Source organism: Mixophyes fleayi, chromosome 8, assembly GCF_038048845.1.
Source record: "Mixophyes fleayi isolate aMixFle1 chromosome 8, aMixFle1.hap1, whole genome shotgun sequence".
In the NCBI taxonomy this organism is placed as follows: Eukaryota; Metazoa; Chordata; class Amphibia; order Anura; family Limnodynastidae; genus Mixophyes; species Mixophyes fleayi.
Window position 1 is genome coordinate 70786238 of NC_134409.1, and position 22127 is coordinate 70808364.

The window sequence follows — 22127 nt, forward strand, 5'->3', positions numbered from 1 at the left end:
ACACAAGAGTTAATGGTTTGCAGTTCATATAACAGTAACAAAATGAAGCAGCTGAATTCACACAGAGGGTTTGCAGTTCATATAACAGCAACAATATGAAGCAGTTGTATTCACACAGATTGTTAATGGTTTGCAGTTGATAAACCAGCCAGCAAAATGTAGTTGAACTCACACAGAGAAGTCCATAACACAGCAGCAGGGTGAGGCTGAATTCCCTCAGAGGGTAAATGGTGGAGATCTGTATACAGCAGGAGGATTGAAGCAGCAACCAGGATGAAGCTGAACTCACATGAAGGGTTGAGATCTGTATACAGCAGACAGCATGAAGCAGCAAAACAGACAGCAGCTGTGGCAATCAGGAACTAGGAAAGTGTTGCACTGGCCATTTGTTGAGTGTAGGAGGAGACTCTTATAGTCTGCAGAGGAAGCCAATTGGTGGATGAGATCAGGTGTTCAGACTCAGCAGGATGTTAGCAAATGTCTCACCCAAGGTGGCAGCCTCCAGTACTGCAGACAGAAGTCACGCTTGTCCCAGGATAGAATGCTGCATTCGACCAGGAGGGAGATGTACGGTGATATGGTACTGCCGATTGGTGTAAACAGGACTAAGACCCCAATTTGCGACATGGGAATTACATGGGGCAAGAAGTTCCTATTAAATGCAAGTGGACTATGAGTTTTTTCTTGAATCCTACCTTTATTATCTAGAAAAACTGTAGGAAATGAATGTTATATTGAGATGAAAGTTCATTGATTAAAATCTCCTGATTGAATAAATGGTGAATAGATCCTTCCAGTTAAGGCTTTTATTCTGCAGTACTGCATTATTGTGGTTGTCTGTTTTCAGTAGAGATGGGCGGTCTCGGTTCCCCGAGAACCGAACCCGCTTGAATTTCAGGTATCTGAGTACCAAGCCGAGCTCTCCCACCTATTCGAATTGAAAACGGGGCAAAACGTCATTGTGACATCTTCGGATCTTGGAGCTCGGTTCTCGCGATGTTTGAAATGCATAAATATCCGCCTCCACAGCAATCCATTGCCATTTGGCAGAGGGAGAGAGAAGGGTTAGGTCACAGGATTAGAGCAGGGAAAGAACAGTTATTACAGCAGTTATTACAGCAGGAAGAGAGCAGTTATTAGAGCAGGAAGAGAGGAGTATAGAGGAGGCATTTTTCCAAACATTACAAACTGTTTGGGGTGTCATATTCCCTCCTAATGAAACTATTTTCTGCCTGCAGAAATTGTAACATACCAGCACAATTTCTTTCTAAATTTGCACTACAAGTGTTGGGTGTCACATATTCCCCTGTAGTAAAAAGCTATTTTCTGGTGCTGAGATAATTATATACCAGCACTATATATTTCTGAATTTGCACTACAAGTGATTGGGGTGTCAGATATTCCCCTCTTTGAAAAAAGCATTTTCTGGTGCTGAAATTACTATATACCAGCACTATATCTTTCTGAATTTGCACTACAAGTGTTTGGGGTGTCACATATTCCCCTCTTTGAAAAAAGCTATTTTCTGGTGTGGAAATTATTATATACCAGAGCTATATATTTCTGAAATGCACTACAAGTGTTTGGGGTTATTATTATTATTATTATTAATTTTTATTTATAGGGCGCCACAAAGTATCCAAAGCGCCGTACAAGGACAAACAATGGCACAGTACAAGGTGAAACAGCACAGTACAAGTAACAGTAAGCACTATAACTCTGGGGGCTCAGGCACAGCATGAAAGAGAGGGAGAGAGGGGAAAAGTGAGTACAGGCAGGTAACTATGGCCCAAGAGGGTGGGCACGGATGACAGGTTGAGAGTCACTGAGGGGAGTGGAGAGAAGCGAGAGGAGACAGAGGGCAGAGGGACTGAGAGGAGGTGAGCTGAGTAGCTGGAGAGTGCAGTTAAAAGTGATGGAAACAGAAGGTAGGAGAGCCCTGCTCAAAGGAGCGAACAATCTAAAGGGAGGGGAAGACAGACAGACACATGGATGAGACGGAGAGACGGGAGGAAGGGGGAGAAGGGAAGAAGGGATGAGAAAGAGAGGTAGCCGACCGGTGGGAGTTTAGGCATGATACTGGAAGGCTTTAAGGAAAAGGTGGGTTTTTAATGTTCGTTTGAAAGAGGACAGATTAGGGGAAGTTCTGATGGAGCGGGGGAGCTTGTTCCAATGGAGGGGAGCGGCGCGGGAGAAGTCTTGGATACGTGCGTGAGAGGAGGTAATCAGAGGGGAAGAGAGGCGACGATCGTTGGACGATCGCAGTGAGCGGGAGGGAGTGTGAATAGAGATAAGGTTAGAGATGTAGGGAGCAGTGGAGTTGGCGAGGGCCTTGTAAGTCACAGTGAGGAGCTTGAAAAGGATTCTGTAGGGGAAGGGGGGCCAGTGAAGGGCTTGGTAGAGTGGGGATACAGAGGTGGAACGGCGAGAGAGGAAAATAAGCCTAGCAGCGGCGTTAAGTACAGTTCTAAGGGGAGCGAGATGAGAGAGGGGGAGGCTGATAAGGAGAAGGTTGCAGTAGTCCAAGCGGGAGATAATCAGAGAGTGGACGAGAGATTTGGTGGCATCCTGGGAGAGGAAGGGCCGAATGCGGGCAATGTTGCGAAGCTGGAAACGGCAGAATTTGGCGAGAGAGTGAATGTGAGGGTTAAAGGAGAGAGAGGAGTCGAGGGTGACACCTAGGCAGCGGAGTTGGGGAACAGGGGAGATAGATGAGGGGTGAACAGGGGTGTCACATATTCCCCTGTTCTAAAAAATCTATTTTCTGGTGTTGTAATTATTATATACCAGCAGTAAATATTTCTGAAATTGCACTACAAGTGCTTTGGGTCTCATTAAAATGGATTCACAGCAGTCCACATATGAGCAGGATCAGCAAGCAGCTGCTGCCACCAATCCTGATGGTAGTACTCCCTGTATGTCATCTGGTAAAGCCTACGTAAAAGTACATAGTCTTTTTAAGTCTGGGAAAAAAACACACCAAAAATAACCTTTTACCGTGTTGAAGAGAAAAAGAGCTGTAACTGAGGTAAAGTTAACTGCCGATAAAAAAAAAATTGCCAACATGCCATTCTACACACGCAGTGGCAAAGAAAGAATGAGGCCTTCACCTTTCTCTATTAGTGCGAGATCTATAAATGTTAGAGAGCCTTCTTCTTGTAAGGTCACTCGTGACCAAGCAAGACCAAGTAATTTGGAGTCTAAAAGTGGTGCACAACTACTGTTACGTGTGAAAGCCGAGCTGCAAGAAAACAGTAAGCCAATAGATCAAAATGTATGCTCAGAATCAGAAATGACACCAATCCCTGAGAAGTCTCCATCCACGAGTGGTATGTGTAATTGGGACCATTCTGATAGTGTACCCATAAAGAAGGGCCCTTTCAGCATTTCTGCTGATGTGTGCCTGAACAGCCCAAGTGTAGCCGGTAATACACCAATTGAGGATGTCACTTTGGAATTAGAATAGGATGAGGTGGAGATTTGTGTAAGCGACGAGGGTGCTAATGAGGATGTTGATGAGGATGAGATTGTTTATGTAAGTCCTGCCCAGTGGCAGCAGTTTTGGCACGTCACAAGAAGAAGCCCATTGTCATGCCTTGGCATAAAACCAAAAAAGCCACTTCTTATGTTTGGAATTATTTCTACCCAAATACTGACAACAGTTGTATAGCCATTTGTAGTGTATGTCAAGCCACAGTGAGTTGAGGGAGTGACCTTAACCATCTTGGAACTTCATCCATGTTACGCCATTTGACAAGAGTTCATCGCACATAAAAAGGCCAACAAAAAGAGCACTACTACTTTACAACAATTAACTGTGAAACAATATTTTGCTAGAGGAAGCAAATATGACAGAAGTCACCCAGTCGCCAAGCGGATCACAGACGCCATGGCTACTATGCTAGTGTTAGGTCTGCGTCCAATATCCACAATAAATGCAGCAGGTTTTTCACAGTTAATTGATGTTTTGTGTCCCCGTTACAAAATTCCATCACAACACCATTTTTCCCGTAAAGCTATTCCGCAACTATACCAAAACGATTGTAAAAATGTAGTAATTGGGCTCAAAAATGCCATTCTGCTCACTGTACGCTTAACCACAGATATGTGGACAAGTGGAAGTGGCTAAGCCAAAGACTATATGACTGTAACAGCCCACTGGGTTGGTCATTCGACTTCACCAGCAGGAACAGCAGCAGCATGTACACCACTACGTAACATTTGTCACAAACAGGCTACTCTTTGTATCACCGGCTTCACTAACAGGCATTTAGCTGATAATTTGTTACGGAAACTAAGGGATGTCATTGATACATGGCTTATACCACTTGGACTCTCCCCAGGATATGTCATTTCTGATAACGCCAACAATATTGTGCGAGCATTACAGCTGGGTGAATTCCATCACATTCCCTGTTTTGCTCACACAATAAACTTGGTGGTGCAGAGCTTCCTGAGAAATAACCGTGAGGTGCAGGAGATGCTTTTGGTGGCCCGTAAAATTTTGGGACATTTCCGGCATTCTGCCACAGCATGTAGGAGATTGCAGCAGCTCCAAGAACAATTTAACTTGCCCTGTAACCAACTTAAGCAAGAGGTGTTAACAAGGTGGACTTCCACACTGTACATGCTTCAGAGGATGGAGGAACAGTGCAAAGCCATCCAAGCATATTGCACAAGCCATGACATTGGGAAAGGAGGGGGTATATATTTCACTCTTGCACAGTGGGGAATCCTTTCTGTGCTGTGCAAGGTGCTGAAACCATTTGAAGTTGTGATGTGTGAAGTGAGTTCAGATTCTGCTAGCTTGAGCCAGGTCATTCCCTTAATTCGACTATTGGAAAAGCAGCTTGACAAACTGAAGGAGGAGATGAAAGCAGGCAATTCCGCAAAGTATGTTGGCCTTGTAGATCAAATACTTAATTCGCTTCACAATGACCCAAGAGTTATTAAATTTTGAACTCAGATCACTACATTTTGGCGACTGTGCTTGATCCTAGGTTTAAGACCTACATTGATTCTTTGCTTCTAAATGACCGAGATGTGAACATTTGCAAGGACCTTTTGGTCAGCAAATTGTCTGCTGAACTGGGTCATGGCTTGACGACATTTCCTCTATCAGTTTCTCAGGCAGCTGCTGCTCGGAAAAAATTGCACTTTCCAAAGGGAAGCAGGGATGACGCAGGGGGCAGACCAGAACGGTTTGACATCTGGGCTGGTTTGAAAGATTTTACCAAAAAATGTGTGACCTTGCCCATAACTCCATCCAATCCTACTATTAACATGCAAAGGATGGTGGAGGATTATTTTCAAGAGTTAATTGATATGGAAATGTCAGACAGTCCCTTTCCATACTGGAAAGAAAAACAAGCCATTTGGAAACAAATGTACAAACTTGCTTTGCAATACCTAAGCTGCCCACCCTCCAGAGTGTACTCTGAAAGAGTATTCAGCACAGCCGGGAACCTTGTCAGTGACTGATGTAGGAGGTTACTTCCGAAAAATGTGGAAAAGATGATGTTCATCAAAATGAACTACCTCTTCAACGAGGAAGGCCTTTACCGTCAAATACATCCAAGTACTGAAAGTTCTGTAATGGCAGATTCCAGCGGAGGTTAATTAATAGTTTGTGAAGATTATGTACACACTGATGAGGGTGAGGATGATGCTGAAGATGATGACGACAACATCTTTTTAAAACTTTCACTATATAGGGTGTAATCTACCCCCAAACAGAAAAGGGACTTAGGGCACATCTACTAAACGTACAGTCTTTGCAGGCTGCTGTTTTGTCAATTTCACTATAAGTATAGGATGTCATACACAGACAGACACCAAACTGCCTTTGGCCATTTCTATTTAATTGTACAGTCTTTGCAGGGTGTTTTTTTTTTCTATTTAACTATAAGTGTAGGATGTCATACACAGACAGACTGCCTTTGGACATTTCTATTTAGTTGTACAGTCTTTGCAGGCTGCTTCTTCTTCTATTTCAATTTTAATCTCTGGGAACCATCTAGACCCAAACAGAACATCTGCTTTGGGCATTTTTATTTATAAAATAGTCTTTGCAGGCTGCTCCTTTTTCTATTTAACTATAAGTGTAGGGTATATACACCCAAAGACGATGGCTACATTGCCAATAGACAAACACGAAGGTAATCCAGATCTAAAACAAAACATGGGGGTCAGTGAGCATATCTAGTTTTCAGATCCGAATGCTACCGAATTTAGGTTGCAATACCTAAGCTGCCCATCCTCCAGTGTGCACTCTGAACGAGTAATCAGTACAGCCGGGAACTTAGTCAGTGATCGCCGTAGAAGGTTACTTCCAAAAAATGTGGAGAAAATGATGTTTATAAAAATGAACTACATCTTCCACGAGGAAGGCCTTCACCATCAAAGATATCCAAGCACTGACTGTTCTCTAATGGAGGATTCAAGCAGCAATGAATTGATAGTCTGTGATGATGACTTACACACTGATGAGGGTGAGGATGAAGCTCCAGATGATGACGATAAAATCTTTTTAAAACTTTCTATTTAAGTCTAGGGTGCAATCTACCCCCAAAGAGGATACTTGGGGCATTTCCATATCACGTACCATCTTGAAAGGCTGCTGTTTTGGCAATTTCTCATTATGTGTCATACACAGACTTACCCCAAACTGCCTTTGCCCATTTCAAATAATATTGTACAGTCTATAACGGCTGATTTTTTTTGTATTTTCTACAAGTGGAGGGGGGCCTATAGAGACAGAAACCAAACTGCCTTTGTCCATTTCTTTACATATTTAACTATAAGTGTAGGGTGTAATATACACCCAAAGACGATGGCTGCATTGCCAATATGCATAGATGGAGAGGAAGACAATCTGGTTTGTGTGTAGAATTAATGAAGGCCTACCTACCAGGAATTAAACTGTTTTTTGGATAATTTATTAGCTTTACAATTACATTACTTATCCAAGAAACAGGTGGAGCACTAAAATTGTTTATTTTATGCCCAAAAACATTGGTTTTTAAACAAAATAGCAAAACAAAACCAAAACAAAAACAAAAACACGCATTGGTGGTTTGGCAAAACCAAAACCAAAACACGACGGTAATCCAGATCCAAAATCCACCTAGTTACCACCTCTTGCTTAAGTTGGTGGCAGGGCAAGTTAAACTGTTCTTGGATCTGCTGTAATCTCCTACATGCTGTGGCAGAATACCTGAAATGGCCTGAAATTTTACGGGCCACCGAAAGCATCTCCTGCACCTCACGGTTATTTCTCAGGAAGCTCTGCACCACCAAGTTTAGTGAGCAAAACAGGAAATGTGATGGAATTCACCCAGCTGTAATGCTCGCACAATATTGTTGGCATTTTCAGAAATGACATATCCTGGGGAGAGTCCAAGTGGTATAAGCCATGTATCAATCACATCTCTTAGTTTGCATAACAAATTGTCAGCTGTATGCCTGTTAGTGAAGCTGGTGATACAAAGAGTGGCCTGCCTGTGACAAATGTTACATAGTGGTGTACAGTGTACATGCTGCTGCTGTTCCTGCTGGTGAAGGTGAATGACCAACCCAGTGTGCTGTCACAGTCATATAGTCTTTGGTTTGACCACTTCCACTTGTCCACATATCTGTGGTTAAGTGGACAGTGGGCAGAATGGCATTTTTCAGCGTAATCTCTACATTTGTACACACTTTTTGGTATAGTTGTGGAATAGCTTTGCAGGAAAAATGGTGTTGCGATGGAATTCTGTAACACGGACACAAAACCTCAATTAACTGTGAAAAACCAGCTGAGTTTATTGTGGATATTGGACGCAGATCTAACACTAACATGGCAGCCATGGCGTCTGTGATTCGCTTGGCAACTGGGTGACTTCTATCATATTTGCTTCCCCTAGTAAATGATTGTTTCACAGTTAATTGTTCAAATGTAGGACTGCTCTTTTTCTTGGCCTTCCTCTGGGCTGACGATTCACCCCCAGCAGCAGCAACAGCAGCAGCAGTGGGACCAACGCTTTCTTCAGAGGAATCAATTATAGTACAGGAGTCATCCAGCCTTAATAAGTGGGATGCAGGGCTAAATCCGAGCGCTACTGAGGCTATTGATGAGGATGGTGTTGTGGGTGTATATTGTAGCCATCGGGATGTCGGTGACCGGAGGGTCCTAGCTGATCATGGAGTGCTTGTAATTTTTTTGGAAGAACTTTCAGCTTTTCCCAACATTTTGCCATGAACTCTCGTTTATTGGCGTAACATAGACGAGATTCCAAGATGGTTAAGGTCCCTCCCTCGACTGACTGTGGCTTGACATACACTGCAAATGGCTATACAATTGTTGTCAGTATTTGGGTAGAAATAATTCCACACATAAGAAGTGGATTAGTTTGTTTTATGGCCAGGCATGACAATGGCCTTTTTCTTTTCATGTGCCAGAACTGCTGCCACTGGTGCAGGAATTACACAAACAACCTCATCCTCATCAACATCCTCATTAGCGCCCTTGTCGCCTACACAAATCTCCCCCTCATCCTCTTCCAAAGTGGCATCCTCAATTTTTGTATCACCGGCTACACTCGGACTGTTCAGGCACACATCAGCAGAACTGCTGAAAGGGCCCTTCTTTATGGGTACACTAACAGAATGCTCACGATTAGACATACCACTGGTGGATGGACTCTCCACAGGGATTGTTGTCATTTCTGATTCAGAGCATACATTATCCTCTAATGCCTTACTGTTTTCTTGCAGCTCGGCTTTGACGCGTAACAGTAGTTGTGCACCACTTTTAGACTCCAAATTACTTCGTCTTGCTTGGTCACGAGTGACCGTGCAAGAAGAAGGCTCGGTAACATTTTTTGATCTGCCACTAATAGAGAAAGGCAAAGGCCTCATTCTTTCTTTTCCACTGCGTGTGTAGAATGGCATGTTGGCAATTTTTTTTTTTATCGGCACTTAAATTTTCCTCAGTTACACTTCTTTTTCGCTTCAACAAGGTAAAAAAAAATTTGGTGTGTGTTTTTTTCCCTGATTTAAAAAGACTATGTACTTTTACATCGCCTTTCCCAGGTGACGTACTGGGAACACTACCATCAGGACTGGCGACAGCACCTGGTTGCTGATTCTGCTCATATGTGGACTGCTTTGAATCCATTTTAATGAGCCCAAAGCATTTGTAGTGCCAATAATTGTATTAGATAGATACTGCTGACAAATATGACTTTTTTTGGCAGCCAGAAAAATTATTGTTTCACACTGGGGAATATGGGAGACCCCAAAGCACTTGTAGTGCAAACAAATTTTATAAATACTGCTGACAAATATCACTTTTGACAGCCAGAAAAATTATTGTTTCACACTGGGGAATATGGGAGACCCCAAAGCACTTGTAGTGCAAACAAATTTTAGAAATACTCCTGACAAATATCACTATTGACAGCCAGAAAAATTAGTCTAAAACACTGGGGAATATGGGAGACCCCAAAGCTCTTGTAGTGCAAATTTTTTTTAGAAATACTGCTGACAAATATCACTTTTGACAGCCAGAAAAATTATTATTTCACACTGGGGAATATGGGAGACCCGAAGCACTTGTAATGCAAACAAATTTTAGAAATACTGCTGACAAATATCACTTTTGACAGCCAGAAAAATTACTCTAAAACACTGGGGAATATGGGAGATCTCAAAGCACTTGTAGTGGAAACAAATTATAGAAATACTGCTGCCAAATATCACTTTTGACAGCCAGAAAAATTAGTCTAAAACACTGGGGAATATGGGAGACCCCAAAGCACTTGTAGTGCAAACAAATTTTAGAAATACTGCTGACAAATATCACTTTTGACAGCCAGAAAAATTAGTCTAAAACACTGGGTAATATGGGAGACCTCAAAGCACTTGTAGTGCAATAAATTGAAAAATAAGCCTCCTCTATCCTCCTGTCTTGCTGCTCTAACAATTGCTAATAGAATTTGATTTAATAATAGAATTGAATGGATTCAAAATGAAATAATAATAGAAAGAATAAGGTGTACAATTATTTCTCTGTCCCTGCGCTACTGCAGCCTCTGACCTAACCCTGCTCTCCCTCAAATGGCGATGGATTGCTGTGGAGGCTGGTATTTATGCTTTTCAAATCTCGCGAGAACCGAGCTCAGAAATACGAATACGTCACAATGACGTTTCGCCTCAATTTCGATTCCGAATGGGCAGGAGAGTAAAGTAGGCTCGGTACTCAGATAGGCGAAATTCGGATGGATTCCGATCTCGGGGTGCCAAGCACGCCCATCTCTAGTTTTTACCTTCTCTTTATTTCTTTTTTTTTTTATAAATCAGTACAAAATATTTTATTGTGATTAAAAGCAATATATTTTGTTTACTTGAACTTTTAAAATCTGTATTTGTAATCCCTCTTATAGAATTAGTAGCGCTGTTTATCTTTCTTGGCAAATAATTTTGGTTTAAACGTGGTTGGCATCTGTTCCTGTCAATCACCTGCAATTAATCACTAAGAGGTGATAGGATTTAATTTACCTTACATCCTTTCTAGCACTTGTTGATTGTTTTCTATTTTCTATCAACATGCAAAATAAATAAAAAAATATGATGCAATTAAAATAGGGCTGGGGGACTGCATGTTCTTTTAAAAAATATTTCTTTTTATCTACATAGCACTGGTGATATTATATTACTGTTTGTATTACTGGGCATGATTCATTAATGAAGTAAAGCAAAAAAAATGAGCAACTTTGTACCTTGGCAAAAGCATGTTGCATTGGAGGGGGAGCTAAATTTAAACTGCATGGACAGATTTATAGTTGGTGTTGGGCATGTCCTAGATGAACTTCAAATTTTAGTGTAAAATATGAAGCTATCAAATATTTGTGTGCTACATGAAAAATCAACCAGTATTTAACTTATGTGAAAAATAATAAACTAATTTGCACCCCTTGCATTGTAACATGATTTTGTCCAGGAGAAAACTTACTCATTTTTTTTACTTACTTTCCTTAATGAGGACCACTGTGTTTAAGAGCTTAGTCTTAAATACATTAATTGGCAACTGCTTTCAATGATCTTCTTTTTCCACACCCCTTTCACAACCTTTCTTCTTGCATCAGGACATATCTTGTCCCCTAGTCACTTATCTATTTTCCTAAATCTCACCCTCTCTGAGCCCTAATTTACCTAATTTACCTATTCCTTGTATACTAAGAACATCTCATTTATTTCCCACCTAATGTAATTCCAGGATGTAGTTGAAATGTCAATAATTAAATGTTGACAGTCAATACGTCGACACCATAATGTCAACAGTCATAATGTCTCCAGATTCATAATGTGCAGTGGCGCACGCAGGGGGGGTTTCTGAGTCTCTAGAAACCCCCCCTGCGCTAACTAAGTGACCACTGTCCTATAAAGCAGCCGCGGCGCTGTCAAAGAAGCGTCCGCGGCGGTGCTGTATTGTATACAGCACCGCCGCAGACGCTTCTTAGACAGCGCTGGCGAAACGGAGCTGCTGCGTTCTCTCTGGGTGGGTTTTTTTGGGTCGGCGGGGAGTAACCCCCCCCTCGACAATCCTCCGTGCGCCCCTGATGTGCCCCCCAACAACAGCTTAACGGGGGGACAAAAAGCATGTGGTCCCCCCGATTTTACTATTACCAGCACTAGGCTTTGCTAGGTTGGGCTGGCAGCACTATAGCAGGGAAACCCGTAGCGTGGGGTCCTCCTGCCATAATGCAAAACCAGCCCTAGGCTAGTCAGAATGGGGCTGAATTCTCTAGGTAGATGAGGTATGCAAAAAACTGTGGTCCATCCCCGTGCTGATAGCACTAGAGCTCTTTCTACATCCATGGGCGGTGGGTGTGGGGTAATATTCAATGTTTTATTGTAAAATTCCATTTTGTCCCTGGTGCACTACAGGTCTCAGCATGCCCAGGGTGCCATTAAGTGTTTGGGCATGCTGGCGCTTCTACTACTAGCACCAGCATACCAATGGCTGCCTGGCACCTAGGGCCCACTGGGACTTGTAGTGCACCAAGGAGAAATGTAAATAAAATACAGAAACAAGTGTAAAAAGACTTTTATTGCTCACCTAGATACAATATCTTCATCTGTTATAAATCTATGGATCCTTGGCTTGGCAAAATAAAAAGTGCTCATACACCACGCAATACTAGCTCATAAGAGCTCCTGGCACAAATGAGCAGGGGATCTCTCATGGCTTGAACACAGGGATTTTAGGAACAGTCGTGTGAAGGGAAATTACCTGGGGTAATGTTTCATTTTATACTGAAGGTGATTACTTTGAATTACAATAACTTTTATTATGATTATGCCCTGTTATGCTGGAAATTGTAATGATTACTTCTATGTTGGCTTAGGGTTCACCTAAATAAAGATATATTTTCTAACTTCTTTTTTTTCTGTGCCTTTCATGTTATATCTCAAACGTTCTTACTAGTTCCCCCTGGTTTTTCCTTTTTTCCATGGTAATATTCTAACATGAACTCTTCACATCGCATTTTATAGTACGTTTTTCCTGGATTACTCAGTTTTTATTTCTGTCCCTTAATCCTTTGCAGATCAGTCTAGATAAATACTGTTTGGCTAACACAGATCTCATTATTAGGTAAAGCTGCTTAGGACAAATCTGTGAGAAATGGGGAGATTTACACTGGAGATCAAGACACTGCTGCTTCTTAGACACAGAAACTGCCATTTGCTGTCTACTCCTAACGCTATACTATATGTGTGGAGGGAAGTTGGAATAATTAGTATGTATGTGTTTTTGTACTGGTGTTCCAAATTAGTGTAAAACTATGTATTTCCTTTATGCAGTATGTGTAAATGTGTTTTAAAAATGAGTCAAAACTAAATATGTGTGTATGTCACTTTTACAGTGAGGTAAAAAGTATGAAAAACCTTATTGGACTCTATTAACCAGAACCCCAGTAAGAAAAATATCAAATAAAAGTAATTGTGATTATTGTGCAGAAACCATAATCCTAGAAATCCAGAATAATTGTATTTATACAGCTATTGGCTCTTATTTCCTGAGGTCCAGTGAAAGCTCATAATTGTTAGTGCCTTTTCCTACAGTGTGAGAACGGCTGCCACAAATTTAATCTGGCTGCCCCTTCTTTAAACTTAGACTGCATTCCACGCAGATTGTACACTGTATACTGCCTTGTAAATTCCACAGCATACATCTGTTGAAGAAACTGCAAGCAAATATTGTCTGTATTTGCCTCACAGTGTACTTGAGTCATATTTGGATTGCAATCTGAGCATTACACTTATGTGGACGAGCCCTAAATGTCCAATTAAGTAACACATTATTGTTCAAATAAATTAAATTAAAGATAAGAAAAATATGTAACAGAGTGAAGACATATATATTGACAGAAGCACTGGTGAAGTGATTGATGGGAGTTATGTATGTCCCAGGTGTTGGTCCTATGGGTTTTGTTTATTTGTGTTTGGTGATAGAGCTTCCAAAATATCCTTTGGAAGAGTTGGTGTAGGATTCCTGGGGTTATGAATGGAGAGGGAAGGGTGGGCACCATTCATTAGGCCCATTTTGCATCTTCCAACTCGCCACTTGTTGGCTAATTAGGAGTTGTAACTATAGTTACAAGGCTGTGAGGCTTTTACCTCAAGCTCTTTTTGCCTGGGGAACAGGTCACAGGCATGCTAAGAGACACTGCCATTGTTCCCTGTAAGTTCTGTTATTTTGTGTGTGGGGAACATTAGGTACTTCCACCTTAGAGAGGGAATTACCTATTATGTTAGTTAGAGTCAGACAGGCTAGGATTTATGTTATGTTTTGTTTATTTTACACTGCTAAATAAAACTAGCTGCATATACTGGGCAGCACAGTGGCCTAGTGGTTAGCACTTCTGCCTCACAGCACTGGGTTCATGAGTTCGATTCCCAACCATGGCCTTATCTGTGTGGAGTTTGTATGTTCTCCCTGTGTTTGCGTGGGTTTCCTCCAGGTGCTCCGGTTTCCTCCCACACTCCAAAAACATACTGTTAGGTTAATTGGCTGCTATCAATGATGATGATGATGATACTGTACCGATGATACTGTACCGTTGCCCTAGACTGGTGTGTGTGTGTGTGTGTGTGTGTGTGTGTGTATATATATATATATATATATATATATATATATAATGGAAATTACTATTGGAAAATATTGAAATTGTTTAAATAACTGCTTGAATATTCTGCCGAATGTCTAGTAGGCTCCCGAATTCTGTGATTCTCCCAGACTCATGGGAGTGCAGGTCACCCACCCACCTTCTGAAATGGTTGGGAAAGGACCTTGAAGACATGATTAACTGTGAATCTTGTCATCATGGCCCCGCACCCCACCATGCACACTAGGTAAGTATGGTTGGGAAACATTACATTAAATATATGATTAGTTCATACTTGATTTGTTTAGGTTGCTCCTATTGATTTGTGCCCTTTTACACTCACCAGAAGAGTGGCTCATGTGAGAGAAATCTGACTGAAGACAATGCAGACATTGCATAGCTTGTATGTTAGCAGTGTATGTGTGTATTAGAATGCTGCCGCAAAGCCAAATTGTTTTAAATCATAAAGTTAGATGAAGAAGAATTAATATATCAATTTTAACTGGCACTAGACCTAAAAGAAAACTTGGTAAAGAGTGGGTTATGTTCTGCACTAGAGAATTCCAAATAAATATATATATTGGGTAATTCTCACAATATAGCCCATATACAGAATAATGGTGTCTTACATAATCTTAAATGGTTACAACAGAAACTAGTGAGGGTGCTACTTCCTGTGGTATAAGTACATAATTTGCTGAAAAAAGAAAGAGGGAGAAAGAATAGTAGCTGGGAAAGGCACACCAGCCATATTTAATAGAATGGTGAATTATGTAGGATTAGTACCATCTTGACGTCCTCTTCGAATGTATCATATTGCTCTTGGACATGGAGTGGACAAAATAAACACACGTAAAATTAAATTTTATTAGTATAAATTAAAAATATTGGTTAAAAATATTAAATAAGCAAAATATTAAAATTTATGGAGTGAGTGAGAAACTCAGAAACGTATTTATATATTAGGCATTCCTATTTTTGAGGCTGTTACCCAGGTATGATGTAATGTCGAAAAATAGTATGTTGCAAAAAACATGCAACTACTATTAATTTTAGCAATATATCAAGTCAGTTCACGTATTGTAATTCATAAGGGTCTCAGTGCCACTAATACCCCATTCATACTGCCTGAAAAACCCGGGTAGGCGCAGTATGAATGGTGCTAGTGAAAAATTCTGGGTCGGAAAACCCGGGAATTAGAGCTGGGACTTTTGGTGGGGTAATTCCAGTGTCGGCCCTGGTTAGCCTGCAGTGTGAATGGTGAGAGCTGGGTTTTTCAACCCGGGTCTCACAAAAGCAGCTGATTGGGTGTCTGGGACGCTGGCCCTGAGAAAAACTCTCCTCCTGTGCATATACAGACGCTGAATATTCTTCCTCTGTGCCAGAAATTGCTCCTTTCTCCTCCTGAAATGACACTGTGCAGCTGCATCAAGCTCTCATTTGCTGTATAAAACAGCAAATAAACGCAATAAAACAGGAACTCTGGGCTACCCAATAGTGACTCGTCGGCCATGATGAAAGCAATACTGTGAACAGTCACGACCCACTTTGATCTCCTCTTTGTGTGCAAAAAAACTATTCCCCTTTAAATGACCTCAGTATTTTTTAGCCAATGAAAGCTCCTCTTGTGATGACTCACACTTATTTCCAGGGCAGACCCGTGTTCAATATGAATGGGGTCTATCCAGGAAATTCCCGGGTCCAAGGTGCAGTGTGAACGGGGTCTCTGAGCTGGGACGCTCTGTGCCTCGGCAAAAACTTGGCTTGAAAAACCTGGGAAATTGCAGGGGCGGCAGTAAGAAAGCAGTATTAGTAGACTTAGCGGTAAATGTATCAAGCTGCGAGTTTGCAACTCCAGCGATTTTCTCAGGAGAGTTGAAACTCGCCGATGTATGAAGCTGAGATTTCATACAAAATCGCCAGAGTTGTGCTTCTGTCAAAATCGCTGTTTGCAAAATCGCCAGTGATCAAACTCCCGACTGTTTGCCACTGCAGCTATACAGCTCTCAAATGTATGAAGCTGCGAGTTAGCAAACTCAGGAGAGTTTACTTCAAAACACGCCAGATACAACACGCTGCTTGATAGCAGCGTGTTGTACAAACACATCACTGTTATACTGCCCTGACAGTGTTAAAATGGTAAAGAACAGATAAAAGTTGAAAAACAAAAAAAGCGTGAGGTCCCCCCGCTATTTATGCTTAACCCTAGTGCTGCTCCCGTGGAAATCGGGGAAAAATTTTGCGTGGGGTTCCCCCGATTTTCACTTTACCAGCAGTAGGCAAACCAGCCAGGGTTGGCGGCACTATAGCAGGGAGACGCGCAGCAGGGGTCCCCCTGCCATAATGACTAACCAACCCTAGACTGTTCAGCGCTGGGCTGGATTCCCTAGAGAGTGGGGTCCGCTGAAAAAAACGAGCGGGCCCCCCCCCTAGAAAGAACCAGCCCAGTGCTGATAGCACTAGGGCTCTTCCTACCACCCCTGGGCTGTGGGTAGTAGGGTAATACGGCGTAAAGTAGTAAAAAAAACAAACTGACACCAATTTTGTTTGTGGAACTACAAGTCCCAGCCAGCCAGGTTGCCAAAAACAGTGTGGCCATGCTGGTGCTTGTATAACTACAAGCACCAGCATACCCACGGCAGCCAGGGCATGTTGGCACTTGGAGAACCACAAGTGCCAACATGCCCTGACATCCCTGGCTTGCTGGGCCCTGTAGTTCCACAAAGAAAAAAGTTTACAAAGCCTCTTATAAACCACATACATTTATTAAAAATAATAAAACCCACAATAAAGACACTAACCACCCTCTTTTAAACCACAAGTATTTATTAAAATAATAAAACCCAAATACTTACCGATGATGCCTTCTTTCTTGCTCCAATGTCACTTATTATTTGTAAATCCATCTTGCCGGCTTGCCCCAGTCCCAGCCATTTGTACCTCCATAAGGGAATCTTTGCCAACAGGAACTCTTCACCCAGAAGGGGCACATATTTGTACATCCCGACTCTTTAGTGTTGCTTGAAGATAAAAAATAAAAAAAAACAGGAGCCGCCGCAAACACCTCCTACCTAGTAGGAGGTCCGTTTCGCAATGCTCTTACGCTGTTTGCGTAAGAGCTAACTACTGTATTATGGTATTTTCCCACGCTAGTGGGGAAATCACATAGTACTGTATCTAGCGCTTACGCAATTAATGTAGCGCATTGCGCATGCGCTACGCTACTTGCGTAACCTGTATTTACTGTACCATTTATATTGGATTTGTCTGATAATCTAAATCAAGATGTTAATGCAGAACATGCTTCTTAAAGCTGGGTACACACTACAGGGTTTTTGTCCAATAATCGGCTTAACCAGCCGACATATGAGCGCTCGTTCAAAAGTCGGGTCAGTGTGTGTAGTGACACGATGGTCGAAAGTCTGCCCAAATGGACGATTGTCGCCTCATTTGGTTGGTCGTACTGTTCAATATTTTCGTTCCAATCTCCTTTTCCGTTGCGTAGTGTGTATAAATTTCTGACCGATCCACAACAATCCTCCGATACTTCCTCGACCTGGGGGGCATGTGTATGTAAATTTGTGATGCCTGTACCAGTCCCACGTGGTGCGGTATCCGCATATCACTGACTTGTGTTTTGTATACAGGTGTATTGCACCTGTCTGGTTGCAGACCATTATACTTGTGTAAAGCACGTATGTTATTACCCTTTGCATCTATATTGGGAACCTATTCCTATTTATAAACTTATACCTTTATAAACTATTAAACTAATAAAGTCATATTAACCTTTAGTAACTAATATTTGTAAAATACCCAGAATAAACCTCACAGTGTTAATGCGACAGTTTTATTGCAGGCAAAGTACAAAAATTTTGAATGCAGAATATGACAAGGCGAGAAAATAGTATTACACTTTAAAGGTGCTAGTGGTTTGTGGCAGAACAGTTCCAAACAGGATACACATTTCAACAAAATTTTACTCAAGGTTTTTAATTTTTTTCTTGATGTTGCTTGGGTTTATATTCCCTTTGATTTCTTTACCTACGAAACAAGGAAATAAAAAATGTTTACTATTAAACTTCTATATCTGTAATCTATATCCAACACCAGAAATACTCTCATTTGCTCACCTTGTGCACTGCTGGAGATCAGTTTATATTGTGGTCCCTCTGGCACAATCGAAATAATAGCGCGCTTAACCTCCAAATATTCTGCAAAACAGATGCCATTTTGGTTATTATAACGATACAGGTATATGCCCAAAACATTTAGTTGTCTACACATGTTCACTGAAATACCTTTGTGTATAACTTCTTTCATATCTTGGTATTCAACATCAATTTTTTCTCGTTTGATAACAGGTGTTACATTAGTGGCATCAGTGGTATCTAAACAGGCTTTCTCACCGTTAATTCTTCATTTTGACAAAAATAATCTATGTTACAAATCAGGCATTTGCATTGCTTCGTGTGAAACTAGAATGAAATACATAAAGTCGTTCAAACAGGTACACTACACGTGCTACTCACTTTTTTTAATGTTGTAGTCGTACTGATCCAGTACTTTTACCATCATCTCCACCTCTCCTGGGCTCATTGGCTTCGCTCTTTGCTCTTCTTGAGCATCTCCATCCCTCACCATAACTTTTACAACATTTTTTCCAGAACCAGCACCATCTGACTCTGTCTCTGTCTCCATAGCTGCAACCCCCACTGACACCTTCTCCTCACTCGCCATCTTCTCACATTCCTCAGTACAAGTAATGATAGGAAGGAACCCCGGACAGGGGACATGCCACTGCCCAGGTAAGCAGGTGAGCATATTGATCAATTTGATAGAAGTCTACTGAAAATCACACAGTTGAATGGCATTCATATTTATTTTTTATGTGAAGTGCTGTGTACTCTTTGGCACAGATAAATATGTTCGTAGATAAATTTAGGATCTTGGGCTTAGATCAGTAGTTGTTACATTCATTAAAGAAGTGAATGGAAAGGTTAAACTATAAAGAGGTGTTAGGAAAATTGGGTCTATTTATATTAGAAATAAAATGCCTTAGAAATGACCTCATTAATATATATAAATAGATCCAAAGACAATATAAAAAAAACTTTTCGTAGCAAGGACCATACAGACAACACGAGGGCATTAGTTTCAAGTGGACTTTTTTTTACCCAGTGAAGCTATATTGGCACCAACCATATTAAGGGTAAATTTTATATACAATAGGGCCTATTTATGATTATTCAGATTTTTTCTCCGTTAAGTAATATCTGTCATCACATCAATTTACCATTAATCTCATGTCCGGACAGAGCATCTTATAGGAGGCTGTCCAAGCAATGACCCTGTTCTAATGAAAACTTTGGGTTCTGATAAGGTCTTTAATGCGCATGTGTGACCTAGAGCTGTGTATGCACAAGGGACAATACCAGTAATTAACACAGGAGAGAGCAGAAAGGATGCCGGAGATCCCTCTCTCAGGATGCTTTATAGGATTCAGATGGCGTTAGCCAACACGGTCAAGCTCCAAAAAGTCAAGATTTTCAAAGCTTGATAAGTTTAACCAGACCGCAGTCACCATTGAAAATTATGGGGACTTTGGTATTATATGATACTTTGCCTAATGCAGGAGATATCTCTAAGATTTGATAAATTGCTATGTTACTTAAAAATGTCTAAACCATGCAAAAAAGACATTTCCACATGGTTTATGCCGTAATAAATAGGCCCCTTTATTTACTACAAACATACTTGCATTTCTTATAAATAAATGAAAATAATTTGCTCTAGGTCATCTTAATTATACCGTTCTACTGTTTTTGGCATTTCTTTCCTTTTTGTTCTTTCATTATATTTGTATTTAATGATGATTAAAATTAATACTAAATTAATTATTTTGTCTGTTCAATCTTTACTTAAAGATTATTCAAACAAATTTTCCATATAGAATGAACACGGTTTGTGGTCGTTATAAGCTGTCCATTTGTACTTCGTACAGACCCTGCTCATTTGTCACTTGATCCACTCTGAAAGTGTTCAACAATAAAATATGTACATAACCATAAATTAAGACAAAATACATAGACAAAAGAATAGCATCACTCAAAATGTTTATTTCAAAACAGAAGTTCTTCCAATTTCCCATTGTTTGTATTTAAATGATTTCATAGTGTCACAATAAATATTGTATTTGAAAACCTTTGTGATTCTGAATTCAATTAATTTATAAGCTTCAGGCTATATGGACCGCTCTAACCAGTAGATCTATAGATCAAATGTTGTTTAGCACCTGCATTTCTTTGACATATGATATTAGGTATCCTGCCTTTCCCATCTGCTACGCATCATCTGACAGCTGCTTGCTTTACACCTTATCATTTGGTGTTAATGGACATGTAAATGCTGAGCTGTTGCCTTGTGTTTGATAAAGCAGAATACGAATTCAGTGTATGTGGCGAGGTTTTTTTTTCTTTTACTATCTCATTAAAGTGATAGTTTAAAACTTCTTAACCCTCCAGTCCTTTAAGCAGCAACAATTTTTGGCTTCCAGATCCTTTATTTTTCTTGGAATCAGTGAAATAATTGCATACTTCATGTTCAGCGCAGGATTAAGTTTTCTATTTTTTAGTCTATCCAAGTTCAATTTGTTTATTTTTTCCAGTTTGAAAGAAATATATCTAATCTTATTAGATTTAAATATGGAAACTGTCAAATATTGAAAAAAGTCCATCATTATTTCTAAAGCTACATTACGAGAACTAGTGCAACCCCAAAAATATACCTTACAATTTAACTGGCTACTTCTAGCTAGTATAGGGAGAGCAAATCAGGTTGCAGTTATAAGGCCCAAAAATAAATCTTAAAATCTAAATCTTAAATTCAGAATCAAAGAGGTAAAATGCATTGTTCATTGTTACCCTGGCTTTCCACTGCAGCTCTATCAGAAAGCAATGTATTACTTCCCCACTCCGCTACAAACTTTTGAAGCCCCCCTCTTATCTTTAGGATAATTTCCTTATGTGGGGAATTCCTACAGGTCAAAAAACTGATTCTATTGGGTAAATGTATCAAGCTGAGAGTTATCTGGCGGGTTTGAAAAACCAATCAGATTCTAGCTATCATTTATTTAGTACATTCTACAAAATGATAGCTAGAATCTTTTTAAACCCGCCGGTAAACTCTCAGCTTGATACATTTGCCCTTATATGTGTTTGAATTATTGGGACATCACAATATCCCAGTGAAAGAAAACACTAATCTATGCAATACATTTCTGTACAGCAAGCCTGCAAAACTGTCACACAAATTCTGTCTGCTAAATTAAAGAGGCACCTCCATTCTAACACAATAAATTGTTGCAGTAGAGTAAAAGAGAGCATTGTGGACTTATTTAGTGAAATATAAGGATTTATTTCTTGCAGGTTATTCAGTTCTGAAATACACAGCCTCTGCTACATAAAACAAAACATAAACAGGGGCATGTCAATGATGTACAAAATTCACTTTTTATTAGCAAAAACAGATGACATCACCAGGACATGTACAAGAAATATATAAAATTGAGATGTCTCATCACTTTCCCGCCTACATTAGAACAACTGGGAGCTATGCATTAAGGTCCTACTACCAGCCCATTTAGACCATTCCCTTATTTCCATTTTTTTCTAAAATGCTACTTCATGGGGTTTCATTTAAACCATAAGCGATACAAATAGTTGGACATGTGGGCTAAATTTATCTGTCACATTTCTGCCTTTTTAATGTTTTAATTATGTTGGTTTATTTGCAAATATAAATGAACTTTCCCATGCAAAACTGCCTACATGGCTCAAATTAAATTGTATTGAAAGCTGTTTTCATAGTAACAAGGAGGGAGGCTGGCAAATAGCTTTGCCAAGAGAGGGGATGGGTGAGTACAAATTATCCTGGCATCCATTAGAGAGCCTGCAGTGGTAGATTATGTGTGGGGGG

General features: G+C 40.5%; 1 long non-coding RNA gene across 1 annotated transcript in view; it reads right to left on the reverse strand.

Annotated features, from left to right (window-relative positions):
• Positions 1–18065: 18065 nt before the first annotated feature.
• Positions 18066–22127, reverse strand: part of LOC142099345 (uncharacterized) — a 258678-nt gene continuing 254616 nt past the window's right edge. Inside the window, exon 5 of the long non-coding RNA XR_012678516.1 lies at positions 18066–18364. This is a non-coding gene — a long non-coding RNA (uncharacterized LOC142099345). The remainder of the gene's footprint in view (positions 18365–22127) is intronic.